The sequence below is a fragment of the Salvelinus fontinalis genome, chromosome 3 (assembly GCF_029448725.1).
Source record: "Salvelinus fontinalis isolate EN_2023a chromosome 3, ASM2944872v1, whole genome shotgun sequence".
Taxonomy (NCBI): Eukaryota; Metazoa; Chordata; class Actinopteri; order Salmoniformes; family Salmonidae; genus Salvelinus; species Salvelinus fontinalis.
This window is the reverse complement of record NC_074667.1, coordinates 30366445-30389107: the sequence shown is the minus strand read 5'-3', so window position 1 is coordinate 30389107 and position 22663 is coordinate 30366445. Positions and strand designations below refer to the sequence as shown.

Genomic DNA, 22663 nt, shown 5'->3' with positions numbered 1-22663 from the left:
TTGAGCTTGGGACTACTCCTTGTGGTGTGGTATTGGCCTGTGTTACCAGTGGCTACGCTTCAATGGAATTGGTTAAAGGACTAATTGACTGGGGTTGGACAAGGGCAAGGGAACTCGCCTTCCATTGACCCTGTGCGGGCTCCCACATAATCTGTCCTGAGATGTGACCCGCTGTCACATCCACTTGTCCTTGTGTGTCCTCCTCAAACGTTCCCCAGAGGTGGGTTAGAGATCAGCAGTCAGCGCATATACTGCCTCATATCCATAGCCTGGGACGTCTAGGCCTCTGCCAGCTCTTGGCAATGTTGAAAAAAAAATTATTTGGTAAGGGGGAGGAAGGCGTTTCCCACGTTGGAGGCCTTGATAGTCCTCCTGGAATGGACATGGACATATCCTTGGGTCTAGCCCCCAGGGAATGGGTAGATTTGTCCTCGAGTTGCTATTGTGGCTATGTTTCCATTCCACCATCTGCTATATTATCTTCCTCCTTCTGGTTCGAAGGACCATTGACCATTGAAGGACCATTGAAAATGAGTGTGGGCACTCAGGTGACTGGTTAGGCCAGGAGGACTCGTGAGCAGGTGAACCACGATTAGATGGTCTGGTGGAAGGGAATGAAAGGACACTGAGAATTGGATATTCCTTTGTCTCACTCTTCAGCATGTGTACTTGAAATCAGAAGCTAAAACATTTACATTACATTTAAGTCATTTAGCAGACGCTCTTATCCAGAGCGACTTACAAATTGGTGCATTCACCTTATGAGATCCAGTGGAACAGCGGGTCAGAAGGATTACTTTATCCTATCCTAGGTATTCCTTAAAGAGGTGGGGTTTCAGGTGTCTCCGGAAGGTGACACCTGAAAACAATAATCAATAATATGCTATATGTCGTAAAGGAAATCATAATAAAAGTATTCACATTCCAATAACGGCAAATAAATATTAACACATTTTTGAATAATAAACAGTTACATAACCAGATAATAATAACAGGAATTCATATTCAGTAATTTCAATACTGATATAAGTTCAAGAATTTTAAACATATCAATCAGAATTAATCTGTAATTTCATACCTCTTTTCATACCGACAATATCAAGTATTTCTTAAGGCCAGGCACCACACCCTCATTCGGTAATTTATCTCCCTTAACCTTGTCACAATCAACTTTTACCAGTTGAATGTACACACAAATATAACACTTTTTTGTATTACAATTTTTCTGAAATATTTTATTAAAATATACAAATGAGTAGATATCTCATTAAATATGCACATATTTGTATATCACTGTATACCAATAAATTTTTTGGGACACTGGATGAAGTCAGCCTAAATATTTTGGTTTCATTTTCTTAAGACACTCCAGGACCGATCAGATTGTGGATGAATACTTTTTTAATCTTTCTATCTGTAAAATACTCTTTTTGGCATGTTATCTAAAATAAATATTTGACCACATATCAACATTTCCCTCTGGGAAAGTCTGGGGAATATTTCTAAGGATAACCACAAAACGTTAGGTGAATGCAGATGCTTTTGAAGCTGAGAAAAATTTGTTGGTAGCCCTTTCCTGCAGTCAAATGACCAAATCGCCCTCTAGTGGCCTCGTGGTTGGAATGCTATTAATATTCTTCATAACGGTTTTGTTATATTTCAGTCTTCTGTGATGTACAGTGCCTTCGGAAAGTATTTGGACCCCTTGACTTATTCCACATTATGTTACATTACAGACTTATTCTAAACTGGATTAAATAAATACAAATCCTCAGCAATCTACACACAAGAACCCATAATGACAAAGTGAAAACAGTTTTTTAGAAATTGTGGTAAATTCATTACAAATAAAAAAAATGAAATAACTTATTTACATAAGTATTCAGACCATTTTCTATGAGACTCGAAATTGAGCTCAGGCGCATCATGTTTCCAATGATCATCCTTGAGATGTTTCTACAACTTGATTAGGGTAGACCTGTGGTAAATTCAATTGATTGAATAGGATTTGGAAAGGCACACACCTGTCTATATAAGGTCCCACAGTTGACAGTGCATGTCAGAGCAAAATACAAGCCATGAGGTCGAAGAAATTGTCCGTAAAGGACTGAGACAGGATTGTGTCGAGGCACAGATCTGGGGAAGGGTACCAAAACATTTCTGCCACATTGAAGGTCACCAAGACCACAGTGGCCTCCATCATTCATAAATGGATGACGTTTGGAACCTCCAAAGTCTTCATAGAGCTGGCCGCCCGGCCAAACTGAGCAATTGGGGAGAAGGGCCTTGGTCAGGGAGGTGACCAAGAACCTGATGGTCACTCTGACAGAGCTCCAGAGTTCCTCTGTGGAGATGGGAGAACCTTCCAGAAAGACAACCATCTCTGCAGCACTCCACCAATCAGGCCTTTATGGTAGAGTGGCCCGACGGAAGCCACTCCTCAGTAAAAAGGCACATGACAGCCCGCTTGGAGTTTGCCAAAAGGCACCTAAAGACTCTCAGACCATGAGAAACAAGATTCTCTGGTCTGATGAAACCAAGATTAAACTCTGGCCTGAATGCCAAGCGTCACGTCTGAAGGAAACCTGGCACCATCCCTACGGTGAAGCATGTTGGTGGCAGCATCATGCAGTGGGGATGTTTTTCAGCGGCAAAGTAGAGAGAGATCCTTGATGAAAACCTGCTCCAGAGTGTTCAGGACTTCAGACTTGGATGAAGGTTCACCTTCCAACAGGACAACGACCCCAAGCACACAGCCAACACAATGCATGAGTGGGTTTGGGACAAGTCTCTGAATGTCCTTGAGTGGCCCAGCCAGAGCCCGGACTTTAACCTGATCTAACATTTCTGGAGATATCTGAAAATAGCTGTACAGCGACGCACCCCATCCAACTTGACAGAGTTTGAAAGGATATAGATACTATATAAATTGTAAGGTAATGAAGCGTAAGACATTTCCTGGACATTATAAAACTGAGTACAAGAAGCCCTCTTTGGATTCTGGGTAGAGAGCGCACTCTAGTATTCTCAAAATAGTGTAGGACTGAGGAAATATCCTATAAAGATTGTAAAATCAAACTTTAGTGTGGCCTGGACATTTAATGGGATTTTTGTAGCAATTTAGTTTTTGGTTGCAAAGGGAGGCCCCTGTGGAGTGGATCTTTTAGCCGTCACAAGGTTCACAGCGGGGCATGCCGGACAAAGAGACGCAACTACAAACCCAGGCCACTCTGCCCTCTGGGAGATCGATGGACTTCAAAAACAACTTTGAACGCGGTCCCATTTCTTAATAATTTCACATCTACTTAAGATGCACCTCACACTCTCTCCTCTTCTCCCCTCTTTTCTCTCCTCTCCTCTTTCCCTCTCTTCTCTCCCTCTCCTCTACCGTCTTTCCCTCTCTCCTCCCTCTCCTCTTCCTCTGTTCTGTTTTCTTCTCTCCCACTCTTTTCTCTCCTCTCCCCTTCTCTTCCCCTCTCATCTCCTCTCTTTTTCTTCTTCAGCCCACCCCTAATGGTGAGCTAGCCTTTTCATCTTCAGTCCATGCTCAGACATCAAGTCTGGTGCTAAAATACTAATAAATTGGTCTCACGGAGCCAATAGGGATTGTGTTCTGTGAGGGCTGTTTTTGAATTGTGGCATCAGGATGCATGGGGACATTCTGAGACTGACGAGTGGGAGTGGGGTGATCGAGGAGTGGGAGTAGGGTGGGTAGTGGAGTAGGGTGGTTGGGGGGTGGGGCTGTGGCTGGGGCAGTCTCATCCTACAGTAAGAAAAACAAGCATATTGAATCCCACCAAGAAGGTCCCTTCTCTAGAGGTTTTGGCACAATGAGAAACAATCAATCATACCCACAATCACAATCATACCCACATCCTGTAGTGTACTGACAACCTGTTGTTAATGGGTGACTTTGAGGACCATAATATGCACATCACTCACAAATGAAGAGATATATTCGTCATCTCTTGTGCTGGCACAATTACTGTACAATCGTCTTAACCGACAATTATGGATGAAGACCGTCATGAAATTAAAATAACCATACCCGTTTTTTAAAAAGCTGTTCATTTTGTAGAACGAACAGCTGACTGAATACTGGAAAGCCGGGCATTCGTGCAGTTGAGTCCGTTGTAGCGGTAACATGGACTCTTTACAAAGTGATGAAACGTTGTTGCTCCTTGCTGAAAAAAGCAAGGTATTATAGCGAACAAGTCTTTGGTTGCCAAGGCAACGCCCCCCTCCCTGTAGTTAGAAGCGGAGGAGAGGAGACAATGTGCATCTTTCAAACGATTATAACGATGACCACGATCATTTGTCTGACCAATAACCGTCATCCAAAATTCCATGACCATAACAGCCCTAGTCATCTCCATCAGAGTGCACCCCACTTGAAAATCCCCTGGGTGGAGGAATAGGGGTGGGCAGACTGGGACAAAGAGGGAAATCCCCAGCCTTTGTCCTATGATGAGATGCTCAGGTTGTGGAGGAGAGGAGAGAGGGATGAGAGGGTCTTTACACCTGTTGGTGTCAGCTGTTTGAAGGGAGGGAGGGAACAGAACAGTTGCTGCACATCCTGTATCTATAGCAACCATCTCAGGAGCACCCTTTTTCTCTTAAGTATTTTGTTTCCACATAGGAAGTGATTGAAAAGAGAATCTAAGTATAAACGATGGAGGAAAGAAGATGCTTCACTGAACTGAAAACCAACCTTTAGTTTATCCTCTCTTCTGAAAGTTATGCTTTTGGAAATGTAAATTCCCCTTCCATACAAAATCAACGGGCGTTCTCTGAGTTTCAAACACTATTCCAACTCTGGCTGTGTCTGAAACGGCACCCTCTTCCTTATTTATTGTATTTCTGTTGACCAGAGCCCTATGAGCCCTGGTCAAAGTAGTGCCCTACATAGGAAACAGGGAGTCATTCCAGATGCAGGCACTGTTCTTCTGTCTGCCCCCCTACCCTTCCTCAAGGGGGCCCAAAGAATTCTCTGGGGGCCTCTGACCTTGGGAACGGGTCAAATCCTAGGGTTTTAACACTAACAACCTGAGATCATTATGTAAATTAGGCCTAGTTAAACTTACACCAGGACCTGGCTGTAACTGTGTACAGGGGATAGCCTTTAGGGTCCTTTGGTAAATGCAGGCTTTGGAAAAAGCCGATGGTTGTCGGTGTCACAAAGGCAAGTTACCGTTTTTCATCATGAATCTTGTTCTGGAGGCAGCTCTGCAAAATATATAGTACAATCTAGTCCATTTTTACTTTGTGCCTGGCCTATCTAAGGGGAAATCGCTCAGTTCTGCCTCCAGGACTCATGACAATAAACTTCAACCTGCGTCACAAAGGGGGTTTGGAAGCAGGGCTGAGAAGAGTCACTCAACTCTGGCAGCTAACATTCCATCAGGTTGCTGTGGGTAAGAATCGGGCACAGATAGTGAGAAGGGTACAGCTATTGTTGTTGTCCAGCTCTTGGTATAAGCCAATGAGATGGAGGAGAGGCATGACACCAAATAGCAGTCCTTGAACAAAGGTGAACAAATGAATGATGTAATCTGAAAGTAGTTGGAATGGACAGAAGAACAGTAAGCTGAGCAGTAAGGGGCTGCCATTGCCACTCTGCTGTGGACTCTAGAGCAGAGGAACTTTACCAATCTCCCTCCGTACCAGTCAATTGAAAACAGAGGCAGCACATCTGTCTCAAGTGGCCTTTCCCTATTCCACTCCTCACCTCTTTCAGGTGGAGCCAAGATAACCCGAAAAAAAATAACAACACCAAGCCACCAAGTCCCCTCTTTATGGGGATTGAAATCAACTTCACTGCGTGTCCTGGGTGACACCCGGGAGGGTAGGTGCTAGGTAGGAGGATTGGGTGTCAGGAAACAGGACTGATCAAACAGGGAGTTTGAGGACCCTGTGCTGCTAACAGAGAGATAACAATAATTTGGGCGGAGAGAGAGAGGGGGAGGGAGAGTGAGAGAGAGAAAAAGAGAGGGTGGGGGGAAGAGACACGGAGAGAGACAGAGAGAGAGAGAGAGAGAGAGAGAGAGAGAGAGAGAGAGAGAGAGAGAGAGAGAGAGAAAGAGAGAGAGAGAGAGACAGAGAGAGAGAGAGAGAGAGAGAGAGAGAGAGAGAGAGAGAGAGAGAGAGAGAGAGAGAGAGAGAGAGAGAGAGAGAGAGAGAGAGAGAGAGAGAGAGAGAGGGGTTAACAGAGGTTCACAGGCTTCATACAGGGACCAGCAGGAGGCTGGAGAAGGAGACACAGAGACACCCAGCAGGTTAGTGGATGGTGTTGACACTGCAGCAGGGTGGGAAGAGGAGGAATGGAGAAGGGGCAGCGGGGTGGACCGAGGAGTAACAAGCAGGACTACAATGGGCTTCCCTCATCACATGACCAGAGAGTGGAAGCCATGTTTACATGTGATACAATACATCGCTCAAAACCATAGGGGACAGAAGCTGTGTTAACATAGACATTGATACCTCCTGACAAAAACACATATTACCACAACACCCCTTTGCAGATGTTCTCTGGTATTCTGGAGCTTCGTGTGAGACTGACATATCATCACACTTAATGGCTGACCCCATATGAGGCATTTAAAAGGGTAAACAAGCTCAAATTATGGTCATCTATATGTGCAAAGGTAAAATCACTTCAAATGACCAACACTATCAACTTCTGAGTCTGAGTACAACGTGCACATTAACACAATAGGCTGACATTTGGGTCAAGGTAGTAGAGCTATAGTCCATGTTTCTGGCTTTGCTCTGCATGCTTGGGTATGGAATGGATACCCAGGGAAATTGACCATTTGCATCTTTTGTAACTCAAGATTAGCTGATTATATGCAAACAAGAGGAAACAATATCAGATGTGGTAATTCTTCCTGGAAGTTATGTTCATGCTAACATATTCCACACACTCATTTCCAAAGAGGTCTGTGTTCTTTCTGATGGACCAGAGCCATACTAGCTTTATGGCACTGTGATGTAGGCCTTAGCTTACATACCATTATCGCCATCTTGTGGATAATGAAGTAAATTGCAAATCCAATCTGGAAATACACCCTGGTAGCAAAGCTTCGTACTTATAACTAACCCAAGATAGGTCATATGCGTTGTTCACAATGGGAGCAAATTAACACAGTGGGCAGAACCAGCAATGAGGTGAGCATGTACAGTGAGCTCCAAAAGTACTGGGACAGTGACAAATGTGTTGTTTTTCTGGCTCTGTACTCCAGCACTTTGGATTTCAAATGATAGATTGACTATGAGGTCAAAGTGCAGACTGTCAGCTTAAAAAGGGTATTTTCTTCCATGTAGGGTGAACCGTTTAGAAGTTACAGCACTTTTAGCACTTTGGTCCCTGCTCATCTGCGTGAACATGCCTTAGGCATGCTGCAAGGAGATATGAGGACTGCAGATGTGGCCAGGGCAATAAATTGCAATGTCCGTACTGTGAGACGCCGAAGATAGCACTAAAGGGAGACAGGACGGACAACTGATCGTCCTCGGAGTGGCAGACCATGTGTACCAACACCTGCACAGGATCGGTACATCCGAACATCACACCTGTGGATCAGGTACAGGATAGCAACAACAACTGCCCAAGTTACACCAGGAATGCACAATCCCGCCATCAGTGCTCAGACTGTCCTCAATAGGCTGAAAGAGGCTGGACTGAGAGCTTGTAGGCTTGTTGTAAGGCAGGTCCTCACCAGACATCACCGGCAACAACGTCGCCTATGGGCACAAACCCACCATCGCTGGACCAGACAGGACTGGCAAAAAGTGCTCTTCTCTGACGAGTCGCGGTTTTGTCTCACCAGGGTTGATGGTCGGATTCGCGTTTATCGTTGAAGGAATGAACGTTACACCGAGGCCTGTACTCTGGAGCGGAATCGATTTGGAGTTGGAGGGTCCGTCATGGTCTGGGGCGGTGTGTCACAGCATCATCGGACTGAGCTTGTTGTCATTGCAGACAATCTCAATACTGTGTTACAGGGAAGACATCCTCCTCCCTCATGTGGTACCCTGCCTGCAGGCTCATGCTGACATGACCCTCCAGCATGACAATGCCACCAGCCATTCTGCTCGTTCTGTGCTTTATTTCCTGCAAGACCGGAATGTCAGTGTTCTGCCATGGCCAGCGAAGAGCCCGGATCTCAATCCCATTGAGCACGTCTGGGACCTGTTGGAACGGAGGGTGAGGGCTTGGTCCGTTCCTCCCCGTTTCACCTATCTGGGGTCTTGCAGGTGCCTTGGTGGAAGAGAGGGGTAACATCTCACAGCAAGAGCTGGCAAATCTGGTGCAGTCCATGAGAAGGATATGCACTGCAGTACTTAATGCAGCTGGTGGCCACACCAGATACTGACTTTTACTTTTGATTTGGACTCCCCCTTTGTTCAGGATTCATTAGTCACATGTCTGTAGAACTTGTTCAGTTTATGTCTCAGTTGTGGAATCCTGTTATGTTCATACAAATATTTACACATGTTAAGTTTGCTTAAAAGAAACGCAGTTGACAGTAAAAGGAAGTTAAAAAAAATCTGAGTTTATATGGAGATGTATGTGCAACAGTAGTTGAACTAAAGGCAAACACGCACATACCTTAGGCAAAAACAGGCAAAAATAAATTAAAACAAACAAAAGTACATTTAACAGAGCTATAAATAACGCCTTAATCCTTTGATGATTTTGAGTACATGGGGGGTAGAAATGGGGGAAGGTTTCATGGAGGGATATGATGCAGGAAATATTACTATGATGTTGGATTTATCAATTAATAGGGGACAAACACAGTTCATAAGCTAAATACAAATAAAACTCCTGGAAAGTGGGGTCTTGTCATGCCCTGACCATAGAGAGCTTCTTATGTCTCTATTTTGGTTTGGTCAGGGTATGATTTGGGTGGGCATTCTATGTTCATTTTCTATACTTTGTATTTCTTTGGCCAGGTGTGGATCTCAATCAGAGGCAGCTGTCTATCGTTGTCTCTGATTGAGAACCATACTTTGGCAGCTTTTTCCCACATGGTTGTTGTGGGTAGCTGTTTTCTGTTTTTGTGTCTGCACCAGACAGAACTGTTTCGTGTTGTTCTAAACAGGGACTTGAACCCTGGACCCTCAGATTAAAAGTCTGATGCTCTACCGACTGAGCTATCCAGGAACTGTTTTTGTGTAATTCAATACACCTAACCTGCCAGGCAGAGGCACGTGCTGACGAGGGGGAATTGTCAGATGGTACATTTCCCCAGAGAAACATGCCTCCATTTCAAATAATCCAATCAACAAAATCTGAACTAGGGATCCCCTCCAAAAATGAAATTTATCAAAGACCTTGTGGCGCAACGGTAGCGCGTCTGACTCCAGATCAGAAGGTTGTGTGTTCAAATCACGTCGTGGTAAGCATTTTGATGTGTGCAATCTCTGACTTCTTTACACAGTGAACTCAAAGATTCAGGCCAAGTACCAATGTGGCTTTACTGTACAAATCTTGCAAGAAAACGACCAATCCAATGCTGCTTCAGATGACAGTTGTCTCTTTTACAAATCATGGCACCCTGCAAATTCCTAATTCAGATGATGCTGTGTGATTTACAGACTGAAATCAGTCTTTCAACAGGGTGTTTATACCTGGAGTTTCAGATTAAAAATCCTAAAGCTTTCAGACTAAGCTGTTTTGGCTATGGGATTGTATTGTCCACAGGTGAACATGTCAAGAAAAGTAACAGAAATTGCAATTATAGAAAAACTTGCTTCTGAAGGAAGGTGAACATTAAAAGAACGCCCAAACAGGGCCTTGAACCCTGGACCCTCAGATTAAAAGTATGATGCTCTACCGACTGAGCTATCCGGGGTCTGTTTTTCCATGTTTTCATACACCTAACCTGCCGGGCAGATGCACATTAGTTCGTACATTTCCCCAGAGACACAGGCCTCCATTCCAAAGGATACAGTCAACGAAATCTGAACTAGGCATCACCTCCAAATATGCGATTCTTCCAAGACCTCGTGGCGCAACGGTAGCGCGTCTGACTCCAGATCAGAAGGTTGCGTGTTCAAATCACGTCGTGGTCAGCATTTTGATGTGTGCAATCTCTGACTTCTTTACACAGCGAACTCAAAGAATCAGGCCAAGTACCAATGTGGCTTTACTGTACAAATCTTGCAAGAAAACGACCAATCCAATGCTGCTTCAGATGACAGTTGTCTCTCACAAAAGCATGGCACACTGCAAATTCCTAAATCAGATGATGCTGTCTGATTGACAGACTGAAATCAGTCTTTCAACAGGGTGTTTATACCTGGAGTTTCAGATTAAAAATCCTAAAGCTTTCAGACTAAGCTGTTTTGGCTATGGGATTGTATTGTCCACAGGTGAACATGTCATGGAAAGTGACAGAAATTGCAATTATAGAAAGACTTGCTTCTGAAGGAAGCTGAACATTAAAAGAACACTCGAACAGGGACTTGAACCCTGGACCCTCAGATTAAAAGTCTGATGCTCTACCGACTGAGCTATCCAGGCACTGATTTTAATTGTTTTCATACACCTAACCTGCCGGGCAGATGCACATTAGTTCGTACATTTCCCCAGAGACACAGGCCTCCATTCCAAATGATACAGTCAAAGAAATCTGAACTAGGCATCACCTTCAATATGCAATTCTTCCAAGACCTCGTGGCGCAACGGTAGCGCGTCTGACTCCAGATCAGAAGGTTGCGTGTTCAAATCACGTCGTGGTCAGAATATTGATGTGTGCAATCTCTGCCTTCTTTACACAGCGAACTCAAAGAATCAGCACAAGTACCAATGTGGCTTTACAGTACAAATCTTGCAAGAAAACGACCAATCCAATGCTGCTTCAGATGACAGTTGTCTCTTTTACAAAAGCATGGCACCCTGCAAATTCCTAATTCAGATGATGCTGTGTGATTTACAGACTGAAATCAGTCTTTCAACAGGGTGTTTATACCTGGAGTTTCAGATTAAAAATCCTAAAGCTTTCAGACTAAGCTGTTTTGGCTATGTGATTGTATTGTCCACAGGTGAACATGTCATGGAAAGTGACAGAAATTGCAATCATAGAAAGACTTGCTTCTGAAGGAAGGTGAACATTAAAAGAACACTCGAACAGGGACTTGAACCCTGGACCCTCAGATTAAAAGTCTGATGCTCTACCGACTGAGCTATCCGGGCTCTGTTTTTCCATGTTTTCATACACCTAACCTGCCGGGTAGATGCACATTAGTTCGTACATTTCCCCAGAGACACAGGCCTCCATTCCAAATGATACAGTCAACGAAATATGAACTAGGCATCACCTCCAAATATGCGATTCTTCCAAGACCGCGTGGCGCAACGGTAGCGCGTCTGACTCCAGATCAGAAGGTTGCGTGTTCAAATCACGTCGTGGTCAGAATTTTGATGTGTGCAATCTCTGCATTCTTTACACAGCGAACTCAAAGAATCAGCACAAGTACCAATGTGGCTTTACAGTACAAATCTTGCAAGAAAACGACCAATCCAATGCTGCTTCAGATGACAGTTGTCTCTTTTACAAAAGCATGGCACACTGCAAATTCCTAATTCAGATGATGCTGTGTGATTTACAGACTGAAATCAGTCTTTCAACAGGGTGTTTATACCTGGAGTTTCAGATTAAAAATCGTAAAGATTTCAGACTAAGCTGTTTTGGCTATGGGATTGTATTGTCCACAGGTGAACATGTCATGGAAATTAACAGAAATTGCAATTATAGAAAGACTTGCTTCTGAAGGAAGGTGAATATTAAAAGAACGCCCGAACAGGGACTTGAACCCTGGACCCTCAGATTAAAAGACTGATGCTGTACCGACTGGGCTATCCAGGCTTTGATTTTACTTGTTTTCATACACCTAACCTGCCGGGTAGATGCACATTAGTTCGTACATTTCCCCAGAGACACAGGCCTCCATTCCAAATGATACAGTCAACGAAATATGAACTAGGCATCACCTCCAAATATGCAATTCTTCCAAGACCTCGTGGCGCAACGGTAGCGCGTCTGACTCCAGATCAGAAGGTTGCGTGTTCAAATCACGTCGTGGTCAGAATATTGATGTGTGCAATCTCTGCCTTCTTTACACAGCGAACTCAAAGAATCAGCACAAGTACCAATGTGGCTTTACAGTACAAATCTTGCAAGAAAACGACCAATCCAATGCTGCTTCAGATGACAGTTGTCTCTTTTACAAAAGCATGGCACCCTGCAAATTCCTAAATCAGATGATGCTGTCTGATTGACACACTGAAAACAGTCTTTCAACAGGGAGTTTATACCTGGAGTTTCAGATTTAAAAATCCTAAAGCTTTCAGACTAAGCTGTTTTGGCTATGGGATTGTATTGTCCACAGGTGAACATGTCAAGAAAAGTAACAGAAATTGCAATTATAGAAAGACTTGCTTCTGAAGGAAGGTGAACATTAAAAGAACACTCGAACAGGGACTTGAACCCTGGACCCTCAGATTAAAAGTCTGATGCTCTACCGACTGAGCTATCCAGGGACTGATTTTAATTGTTTTCATACACCTAACCTGCCGGGCAGATGCACATTAGTTCGTACATTTCCCCAGTGACACAGGCCTCCATTCCAAATGATACAGTCAACGAAATCTGAACCAGGCTTCAACTCCATAAATACGATTCTTCCAACACCTTGTGGCGCAACGGTAGCGCGTCTGACTCCAGATCAGAAGGTTCCGTGTTCAAATCACGTCGTGGTCAGAATTTTGATGTGTGCAATCTCTGCCTTCTTTACACAGCGAACTCAAAGAATCAGCACAAGTAGCAATGTGGCTTTACAGTACAAATCTTGCAAGAAAACGATCAATCCAATGCTGCTTCAGATGACAGTTGTCTCTTTTACAAAGCATGGCACCCTGCAAATTCCTAATTCAGATGATGCTGTGTGATTTACAGACTGAAATCAGTCTTTCAACAGGGTGTTTATACCTGGAGTTTCAGATTAAAAATCGTAAAGATTTCAGACTAAGCTGTTTTGGCTATGTGATTGTATTGTCCACAGGTGAACATGTCATGGAAAGTGACAGAAATTGCAATTATAGAAAGACTTGCTTCTGAAGGAAGGTGAACATTAAAAGAACCCCCGAAAAGGGACTTGAACCCTGGACCCTCAGATTAAAAGTCTGATGCTCTACCGACTGAGCTATCCGGGCTCTGTTTTTCCATGTTTGCATACACCTAACCTGCCGGGCAGATGCACATTAGTTCGTACATTTCCCCAGAGACACAGGCCTCCATTCCAAATGATACAGTCAACGAAATATGAACTAGGCATCACCTCCAAATATGCAATTCTTCCAAGACCTCGTGGCGCAACGGTAGCGCGTCTGACTCCAGATCAGAAGGTTGCGTGTTCAAATCACGTCGTGGTCAGAATATTGATGTGTGCAATCTCTGCCTTCTTTACACAGCGAACTCAAAGAATCAGCACAAGTACCAATGTGGCTTTACAGTACAAATCTTGCAAGAAAACGACCAATCCAATGCTGCTTCAGATGACAGTTGTCTCTTTTACAAAAGCATGGCACCCTGCAAATTCCTAAATCAGATGATGCTGTCTGATTGACACACTGAAAACAGTCTTTCAACAGGGAGTTTATACCTGGAGTTTCAGATTAAAAATCCTAAAGCTTTCAGACTAAGCTGTTTTGGCTATGGGATTGTATTGTCCACAGGTGAACATGTCAAGAAAAGTAACAGAAATTGCAATTATAGAAAGACTTGCTTCTGAAGGAAGGTGAACATTAAAAGAACACTCGAACAGGGACTTGAACCCTGGACCCTCAGATTAAAAGTCTGATGCTCTACCGACTGAGCTATCCAGGGACTGATTTTAATTGTTTTCATACACCTAACCTGCCGGGCAGATGCACATTAGTTCGTACATTTCCCCAGAGACACAGGCCTCCATTCCAAGTGATACAGTCAACGAAATCTGAACCAGGCATCAACTCCATAAATATGATTCTTCCAACACCTTGTGGCGCAACGGTAGCGCGTCTGACTCCAGATCAGAAGGTTGCGTGTTCAAATCACGTCGTGGTCAGAATTTTGATGTGTGCAATCTCTGCCTTCTTTACACAGCGAACTCAAAGAATCAGCACAAGTAGCAATGTGGCTTTACAGTACAAATCTTGCAAGAAAACGACCAATCCAATGCTGCTTCAGATGACAGTTGTCTCTTTTACAAAGCATGGCACCCTGCAAATTCCTAATTCAGATGATGCTGTGTGATTTACAGACTGAAATCAGTCTTTCAACAGGGTGTTTATACCTGGAGTTTCAGATTAAAAATCGTAAAGATTTCAGACTAAGCTGTTTTGGCTATGTGATTGTATTGTCCACAGGTGAACATGTCATGGAAAGTGACAGAAATTGCAATTATAGAAAGACTTGCTTCTGAAGGAAGGTGAACATTAAAAGAACACTCGAACAGGGACTTGAACCCTGGACCCTCAGATTAAAAGTCTGATGCTCTACCGACTGAGCTATCCGGGCTCTGTTTTTCCATGTTTTCATACACCTAACCTGCCGGGTAGATGCACATTAGTTCGTACATTTCCCCAGAGACACAGGCCTCCATTCCAAATGATACAGTCAACGAAATATGAACTAGGCATCACCTCCAAATATGCGATTCTTCCAAGACCTCGTGGCGCAACGGTAGCGCGTCTGACTCCAGATCAGAAGGTTGCGTGTTCAAATCACGTCGTGGTCAGAATTTTGATGTGTGCAATCTCTGCCTTCTTTACACAGCGAACTCAAAGAATCAGCACAAGTACCAATGTGGCTTTACAGTACAAATCTTGCAAGAAAACGACCAATCCAATGCTGCTTCAGATGACAGTTGTCTCTTTTACAAAAGCATGGCACCCTGCAAATTCCTAAATCAGATGATGCTGTCTGATTGACACACTGAAAACAGTCTTTCAACAGGGAGTTTATACCTGGAGTTTCAGATTTAAAAATCCTAAAGCTTTCAGACTAAGCTGTTTTGGCTATGGGATTGTATTGTCCACAGGTGAACATGTCAAGAAAAGTAACAGAAATTGCAATTATAGAAAGACTTGCTTCTGAAGGAAGGTGAACATTAAAAGAACACTCGAACAGGGACTTGAACCCTGGACCCTCAGATTAAAAGTCTGATGCTCTACCGACTGAGCTATCCAGGGACTGATTTTAATTGTTTTCATACACCTAACCTGCCGGGCAGATGCACATTAGTTCGTACATTTCCCCAGAGACACAGGCCTCCATTCCAAGTGATACAGTCAACTAAATCTGAACCAGGCATCAACTCCATAAATATGATTCTTCCAACACCTTGTGGCGCAACGGTAGCGCGTCTGACTCCAGATCAGAAGGTTGCGTGTTCAAATCACGTCGTGGTCAGAATTTTGATGTGTGCAATCTCTGCCTTCTTTACACAGCGAACTCAAAGAATCAGCACAAGTAGCAATGTGGCTTTACAGTACAAATCTTGCAAGAAAACGACCAATCCAATGCTGCTTCAGATGACAGTTGTCTCTTTTACAAAGCATGGCACCCTGCAAATTCCTAATTCAGATGATGCTGTGTGATTTACAGACTGAAATCAGTCTTTCAACAGGGTGTTTATACCTGGAGTTTCAGATTAAAAATCGTAAAGATTTCAGACTAAGCTGTTTTGGCTATGTGATTGTATTGTCCACAGGTGAACATGTCATGGAAAGTGACAGAAATTGCAATTATAGAAAGACTTGCTTCTGAAGGAAGGTGAACATTAAAAGAACCCCCGAAAAGGGACTTGAACCCTGGATCCTCAGATTAAAAGTCTGATGCTCTACCGACTGAGCTATCCGGGCTCTGTTTTTCCATGTTTGCATACACCTAACCTGCCGGGCAGATGCACATTAGTTCGTACATTTCCCCAGAGACACAGGCCTCCATTCCAAATGATACAGTCAACGAAATATCAACTAGGCATCACCTCCAAATATGCAATTCTTCCAAGACCTCGTGGCGCAACGGTAGCGCGTCTGACTCCAGATCAGAAGGTTGCGTGTTCAAATCACGTCGTGGTCAGAATATTGATGTGTGCAATCTCTGCCTTCTTTACACAGCGAACTCAAAGAATCAGCACAAGTACCAATGTGGCTTTACAGTACAAATCTTGCAAGAAAACGACCAATCCAATGCTGCTTCAGATGACAGTTGTCTCTTTTACAAAAGCATGGCACCCTGCAAATTCCTAAATCAGATGATGCTGTCTGATTGACACACTAAAAACAGTCTTTCAACAGGGAGTTTATACCTGGAGTTTCAGATTAAAAATCCTAAAGCTTTCAGACTAAGCTGTTTTGGCTATGGGATTGTATTGTCCACAGGTGAACATGTCAAGAAAAGTAACAGAAATTGCAATTATAGAAAGACTTGCTTCTGAAGGAAGGTGAACATTAAAAGAACACTCGAACAGGGACTTGAACCCTGCACCCTCAGATTAAAAGTCTGCTGCTCTACCGACTGAGCTATCCAGGGACTGATTTTAATTGTTTTCATACACCTAACCTGCCGGGCAGATGCACATTAGTTCGTACATTTCCCCAGAGACACAGGCCTCCATTCCAAGTGATACAGTCAACGAAATCTGAACCAGGCATCAACTCCATAAATATGATTCTTCCAACACCTTGTGGCGCAACGGTAGCGCGTCTGACTCCAGATCAGAAGGTTGCGTGTTCAAATCACGTCGTGGTCAGAATTTTGATGTGTGCAATCTCTGCCTTCTTTACACAGCGAACTCAAAGAATCAGCACAAGTACCAATGTGGCTTTACAGTACAAATCTTGCAAGAAAACGACCAATCCAATGCTGCTTCAGATGACAGTTGTCTCTTTTACAAAGCATGGCACCCTGCAAATTCCTAATTCAGATGATGCTGTGTGATTTACAGACTGAAATCAGTCTTTCAACAGGGTGTTTATACCTGGAGTTTCAGATTAAAAATCGTAAAGATTTCAGACTAAGCTGTTTTGGCTATGTGATTGTATTGTCCACAGGTGAACATGTCATGGAAAGTGACAGAAATTGCAATTATAGAAAGACTTGCTTCTGAAAGAAGGTGAACATTAAAAGAAACCCCGAACAGGGACTTGAACCCTGGACCCTCAGATTAAAAGTCTGATGCTCTACCGACTGAGCTATCCGGGCTCTGGTTTTCCATGTTTGCATACACCTAACCTGCCGGGCAGATGCACATTAGTTCGTACATTTCCCCAGAGACACAGGCCTCCATTCCAAATGATACAGTCAACGAAATCTGAACCAGGCATCACCTCCAAATATGCAATTCTTCCAAGACCTCGTGGCGCAACGGTAGCGCGTCTGACTCCAGATCAGAAGGTTGCGTGTTCAAATCAAGTCGTGGTCAGAATTTTGATGTGTGCAATCTCTGCCTTCTTTACACAGCGAACTCAAAGAATCAGCACAAGTAGCAATGTGGCTTTACAGTACAAATCTTGCAAGAAAACGACCAATCCAATGTTGCTTCAGATGACAGTTGTCTCTTTTACAAAGCATGGCACCCTGCAAATTCCTAATTCAGATGATGCTTAGTGATTTACAGACTGAAATCAGTCTTTCAACAGGGTGTTTATACCTGGAGTTTCAGATTAAAAATCCTAAAGATTTCAGACTAAGCTGTTTTGGCTATGTGATTGTATTGTCCACAGGTGAACATGTCATGGAAAGTGACAGAAATTGCAATTATAGAAAGACTTGCTTCTGAAGGAAGGTGAACATTAAAAGAACACTCGAACAGGGACTTGAACCCTGGACCCTCAGATTAAAAGTCTGATGTTCTACCGACTGAGCTATCCAGGGACTGATTTTAATTGTTTTCATACACCTAACCTGCCGGGCAGATGCACATTAGTTCGTACATTTCCCCAGAGACACAGGCCTCCAGTCCAAATGATACAGTCAACGAAATATGAACTAGGCATCACCTCCAAATATGCGATTCTTCCAAGACCTCATGGCGCAACGGTAGCGCGTCTGACTCCAGATCAGAAGGTTGAGTGTTCAAATCACATCGTGGTCAGAATTTTGATGTGTGCAATCTCTGCATTCTTTACACAGCGAACTCAAAGAATCAGCACAAGTACCAATGTGGCTCTACAGTACAAATCTTGCAAGAAAACGACCAATCCAATGCTGCTTCAGATGACAGTTGTCTCTTTTACAAAAGCATGGCACACTGCAAATTCCTAATTCAGATGATGCTGTGTGATTGACAGACTGAAATCAGTCTTTCAACAGGGTGTTTATACCTGGAGTTTCAGATTAAAAATCCTAAAGCTTTCAGACTAAGCTGTTTTGGCTATGGGATTGTATTGTCCACAGGTGAACATGTCATGGAAAGTAACAGAAATTGCAATTATAGAAAGACTTGCTTCTGAAGGAAGGTACAGTCAATATTGATGTGTGCAATCTCTGCCTTCTTTACACAGCGAACTCAAAGAATCAGCACAAGTACCAATGTGGCTTTACAGTACAAATCTTGCAAGAAAACGACCAATCCAATGCTGCTTCAGATGACAGTTGTCTCTTTTACAAAGCATGGCACCCTGCAAATTCCTAATTCAGATGATGCTGTGTGATTTACAGACTGAAATCAGTCTTTCAACAGGGTGTTTATACCTGGAGTTTCAGATTAAAAATCGTAAAGATTTCAGACTAAGCTGTTTTGGCTATGTGATTGTATTGTCCACAGGTGAACATGTCATGGAAAGTGACAGAATTTGCAATTATAGAAAGACTTGCTTCTGAAGGAAGGTGAACATTAAAAGAAACCCCGAACAGGGACTTGAACCCTGGACCCTCAGATTAAAAGTCTGATGCTCTACCGACTGAGCTATCCGGGCTCTGGTTTTCCATGTTTGCATACACCTAACCTGCCGGGCAGATGCACATTAGTTCGTACATTTCCCCAGAGACACAGGCCTCCATTCCAAATGATACAGTCAACGAAATATGAACTAGGCATCACCTCCAAATATGCGATTCTTCCAAGACCTCGTGGCGCAACGGTAGCGCGTCTGACTCCAGATCAGAATATTGCGTGTTCAAATCACGTCGTGGTCAGAATTTTGATGTGTGCAATCGCTGCCTTTACACAGCGAAGTCAAAGAATCAGCACAAGTACCAACGTGGCTTTACAGTACAAATCTTGCAAGAAAACGACCAATCCAATGCTGCTTCAGATGACAGTTGTCTCTCACAAAAGCATGGCACACTGCAAATTCCTAATTCAGATGATGCTGTGTGATTGACAGACTGAAATCAGTCTTTCAACAGGGTGTTTATACCTGGAGTTTCAGATTAAAAATCCTAAAGCTTTCAGACTAAGCTGTTTTGGCTATGGGATTGTATTGTCCACAGGTGAACATGTCAAGAAAAGTAACAGAAATTGCAATTATAGAAAGACTTGCTTCTGAAGGAAGGTGAACATTAAAAGAACACTCGAACAGGGACTTGAACCCTGGACCCTCAGATTAAAAGTCTGATGCTCTGCCGACTGAGCTATCCAGGCACTGATTTTAATTGTTTTCATACACCTAACCTGCCGGGCAGATGCACATTAGTTCGTACATTTCCCCAGAGACACAGGCCTCCATTCCAAGTGATACAGTCAACGAAATCTGAACTAGGCATGACCTCCAAATATGCGATTCTTCCAAGACCTCGTGGCGCAACGGTAGCGCGTCTGACTCCAGATCAGAAGGTTGCGTGTTCAAATCACGTCGTGGTCAGAATATTGATGTGTGCAATCTCTGCCTTCTTTACACAGCGAACTCAAAGAATCAGCACAAGTACCAATGTGGCTTTACAGTACAAATCTTGCAAGAAAACGGCCAATCCAATGCTGCTTCAGATGACAGTTGTCTCTTTTACAAAAGCATGGCACCCTGCAAATTCCTAATTCAGATGATGCTGTCTGATTTACAGACTGAAATCAGTCTTTCAACAGGGTGTTTATACCTGGAGTTTCAGATTAAAAATCCTAAAGCTTTCAGACTAAGCTGTTTTGGCTATGGGATTGTATTGTCCACAGGTGAACATGTCATGGAAAGTAACAGAAATTGCAATTATAGAAAGACTTGCTTCTGAAGGAAGGTACAGTCAATATTGATGTGTGCAATCTCTGCCTTCTTTACACAGCGAACTCAAAGAATCAGCACAAGTACCAATGTGGCTTTACAGTACAAATCTTGCAAGAAAACGACCAATCCAATGCTGCTTCAGATGACAGTTGTCTCTTTTACAAAGCATGGCACCCTGCAAATTCCTAATTCAGATGATGCTGTGTGATTTACAGACTGAAATCAGTCTTTCAACAGGGTGTTTATACCTGGAGTTTCAGATTAAAAATCGTAAAGATTTCAGACTAAGCTGTTTTGGCTATGTGATTGTATTGTCCACAGGTGAACATGTCATGGAAAGTGACAGAAATTGCAATTATAGAAAGACTTGCTTCTGAAGGAAGGTGAACATTAAAAGAAACCCCGAACAGGGACTTGAACCCTGGACCCTCAGATTAAAAGTCTGATGCTCTACCGACTGAGCTATCCGGGCTCTGGTTTTCCATGTTTGCATACACCTAACCTGCCGGGCAGATGCACATTAGTTCGTACATTTCCCCAGAGACACAGGCCTCCATTCCAAATGATACAGTCAACGAAATATGAACTAGGCATCACCTCCAAATATGCGATTCTTCCAAGACCTCGTGGCGCAACGGTAGCGCGTCTGACTCCAGATCAGAATATTGCGTGTTCAAATCACGTCGTGGTCAGAATTTTGATGTGTGCAATCGCTGCCTTTACACAGCGAAGTCAAAGAATCAGCACAAGTACCAACGTGGCTTTACAGTACAAATCTTGCAAGAAAACGACCAATCCAATGCTGCTTCAGATGACAGTTGTCTCTCACAAAAGCATGGCACACTGCAAATTCCTAATTCAGATGATGCTGTGTGATTGACAGACTGAAATCAGTCTTTCAACAGGGTGTTTATACCTGGAGTTTCAGATTAAAAATCCTAAAGCTTTCAGACTAAGCTGTTTTGGCTATGGGATTGTATTGTCCACAGGTGAACATGTCAAGAAAAGTAACAGAAATTGCAATTATAGAAAGACTTGCTTCTGAAGGAAGGTGAACATTAAAAGAACACTCGAACAGGGACTTGAACCCTGGACCCTCAGATTAAAAGTCTGATGCTCTGCCGACTGAGCTATCCAGGCACTGATTTTAATTGTTTTCATACACCTAACCTGCCGGGCAGATGCACATTAGTTCGTACATTTCCCCAGAGACACAGGCCTCCATTCCAAGTGATACAGTCAACGAAATCTGAACTAGGCATGACCTCCAAATATGCGATTCTTCCAAGACCTCGTGGCGCAACGGTAGCGCGTCTGACTCCAGATCAGAAGGTTGCGTGTTCAAATCACGTCGTGGTCAGAATATTGATGTGTGCAATCTCTGCCTTCTTTACACAGCGAACTCAAAGAATCAGCACAAGTACCAATGTGGCTTTACAGTACAAATCTTGCAAGAAAACGGCCAATCCAATGCTGCTTCAGATGACAGTTGTCTCTTTTACAAAAGCATGGCACCCTGCAAATTCCTAATTCAGATGATGCTGTCTGATTTACAGACTGAAATCAGTCTTTCAACAGGGTGTTTATACCTGGAGTTTCAGATTAAAAATCCTAAAGCTTTCAGACTAAGCTGTTTTGGCTATGGGATTGTATTGTCCACAGGTGAACATGTCATGGAAAGTAACAGAAATTGCAATTATAGAAAGACTTGCTTCTGAAGGAAGGTACAGTCAATATTGATGTGTGCAATCTCTGCCTTCTTTACACAGCGAACTCAAAGAATCAGCACAAGTACCAATGTGGCTTTACAGTACAAATCTTGCAAGAAAACGACCAATCCAATGCTGCTTCAGATGACAGTTGTCTCTTTTACAAAAGCATGGCACCCTGCAAATTCCTAATTCAGATGATGCTGTGTGATTTACAGACTGAAATCAGTCTTTCAACAGGGTGTTTATACCTGGAGTTTCAGATTAAAAATCCTAAAGCTTTCAGACTAAGCTGTTTTGGCTATGTGATTGTATTGTCCACAGGTGAACATGTCATGGAAAGTGACAGAAATTGCAATTATAGAAAGACTTGCTTCTGAAGGAAGGTGAACATTAAAAGAAGGCCCGAACAGGGACTTGAACCCTGGACCCTCAGATTTAAAGTCTGATGCTCTACCGACTGAGCTATCCGGGCTCTGGTTTTCCATGTTTGCATACACCTAACCTGCCGGGCAGATGCACATTAGTTCGTACATTTCCCCAGAGACACAGGCCTCCATTCCAAATGATACAGTCAACGAAATATGAACTAGGCATCACCTCCAAATATGCGATTCTTCCAAGACCTCGTGGCGCAACGGTAGCGCGTCTGACTCCAGATCAGAAGATTGCGTGTTCAAATCACGTCGTGGTCAGAATTTTGATGTGTGCAATCGCTGCCTTTACACAGCGAAGTCAAAGA

The 22663-nt window shown here is 43.3% G+C and overlaps 15 non-coding genes across 15 annotated transcripts; 10 read left to right on the top strand and 5 right to left on the bottom strand.

Moving 5' to 3' along the window:
• The first annotated feature begins 10008 nt into the window (after positions 1–10008).
• trnaw-cca (transfer RNA tryptophan (anticodon CCA)) lies at positions 10009–10080 on the top strand. Its single transcript has one exon. It is a non-coding gene; the product is annotated as a tRNA-Trp (tRNA).
• Positions 10081–10678: 598 nt separating this feature from the next.
• trnaw-cca (transfer RNA tryptophan (anticodon CCA)) lies at positions 10679–10750 on the top strand. Its single transcript has one exon. It is a non-coding gene; the product is annotated as a tRNA-Trp (tRNA).
• Positions 10751–11130: 380 nt separating this feature from the next.
• trnak-uuu (transfer RNA lysine (anticodon UUU)) lies at positions 11131–11203 on the bottom strand. Its single transcript has one exon. It is a non-coding gene; the product is annotated as a tRNA-Lys (tRNA).
• A 148-nt stretch (positions 11204–11351) lies between these two features.
• trnaw-cca (transfer RNA tryptophan (anticodon CCA)) lies at positions 11352–11423 on the top strand. The gene has a single exon. It is a non-coding gene; the product is annotated as a tRNA-Trp (tRNA).
• A 601-nt stretch (positions 11424–12024) lies between these two features.
• trnaw-cca (transfer RNA tryptophan (anticodon CCA)) lies at positions 12025–12096 on the top strand. The gene has a single exon. It is a non-coding gene; the product is annotated as a tRNA-Trp (tRNA).
• Positions 12097–13370: 1274 nt separating this feature from the next.
• trnaw-cca (transfer RNA tryptophan (anticodon CCA)) lies at positions 13371–13442 on the top strand. Its single transcript has one exon. It is a non-coding gene; the product is annotated as a tRNA-Trp (tRNA).
• Positions 13443–14494: 1052 nt separating this feature from the next.
• Positions 14495–14567, bottom strand: trnak-uuu (transfer RNA lysine (anticodon UUU)). The gene has a single exon. It is a non-coding gene; the product is annotated as a tRNA-Lys (tRNA).
• A 148-nt stretch (positions 14568–14715) lies between these two features.
• On the top strand, positions 14716–14787 carry trnaw-cca (transfer RNA tryptophan (anticodon CCA)). Its single transcript has one exon. It is a non-coding gene; the product is annotated as a tRNA-Trp (tRNA).
• A 1274-nt stretch (positions 14788–16061) lies between these two features.
• On the top strand, positions 16062–16133 carry trnaw-cca (transfer RNA tryptophan (anticodon CCA)). The gene has a single exon. It is a non-coding gene; the product is annotated as a tRNA-Trp (tRNA).
• A 1052-nt stretch (positions 16134–17185) lies between these two features.
• trnak-uuu (transfer RNA lysine (anticodon UUU)) lies at positions 17186–17258 on the bottom strand. Its single transcript has one exon. It is a non-coding gene; the product is annotated as a tRNA-Lys (tRNA).
• A 1642-nt stretch (positions 17259–18900) lies between these two features.
• Positions 18901–18973, bottom strand: trnak-uuu (transfer RNA lysine (anticodon UUU)). Its single transcript has one exon. It is a non-coding gene; the product is annotated as a tRNA-Lys (tRNA).
• An 816-nt stretch (positions 18974–19789) lies between these two features.
• Positions 19790–19861, top strand: trnaw-cca (transfer RNA tryptophan (anticodon CCA)). Its single transcript has one exon. It is a non-coding gene; the product is annotated as a tRNA-Trp (tRNA).
• Positions 19862–20611: 750 nt separating this feature from the next.
• Positions 20612–20684, bottom strand: trnak-uuu (transfer RNA lysine (anticodon UUU)). The gene has a single exon. It is a non-coding gene; the product is annotated as a tRNA-Lys (tRNA).
• An 816-nt stretch (positions 20685–21500) lies between these two features.
• Positions 21501–21572, top strand: trnaw-cca (transfer RNA tryptophan (anticodon CCA)). The gene has a single exon. It is a non-coding gene; the product is annotated as a tRNA-Trp (tRNA).
• A 972-nt stretch (positions 21573–22544) lies between these two features.
• Positions 22545–22616, top strand: trnaw-cca (transfer RNA tryptophan (anticodon CCA)). Its single transcript has one exon. It is a non-coding gene; the product is annotated as a tRNA-Trp (tRNA).
• Positions 22617–22663: the final 47 nt, after the last annotated feature.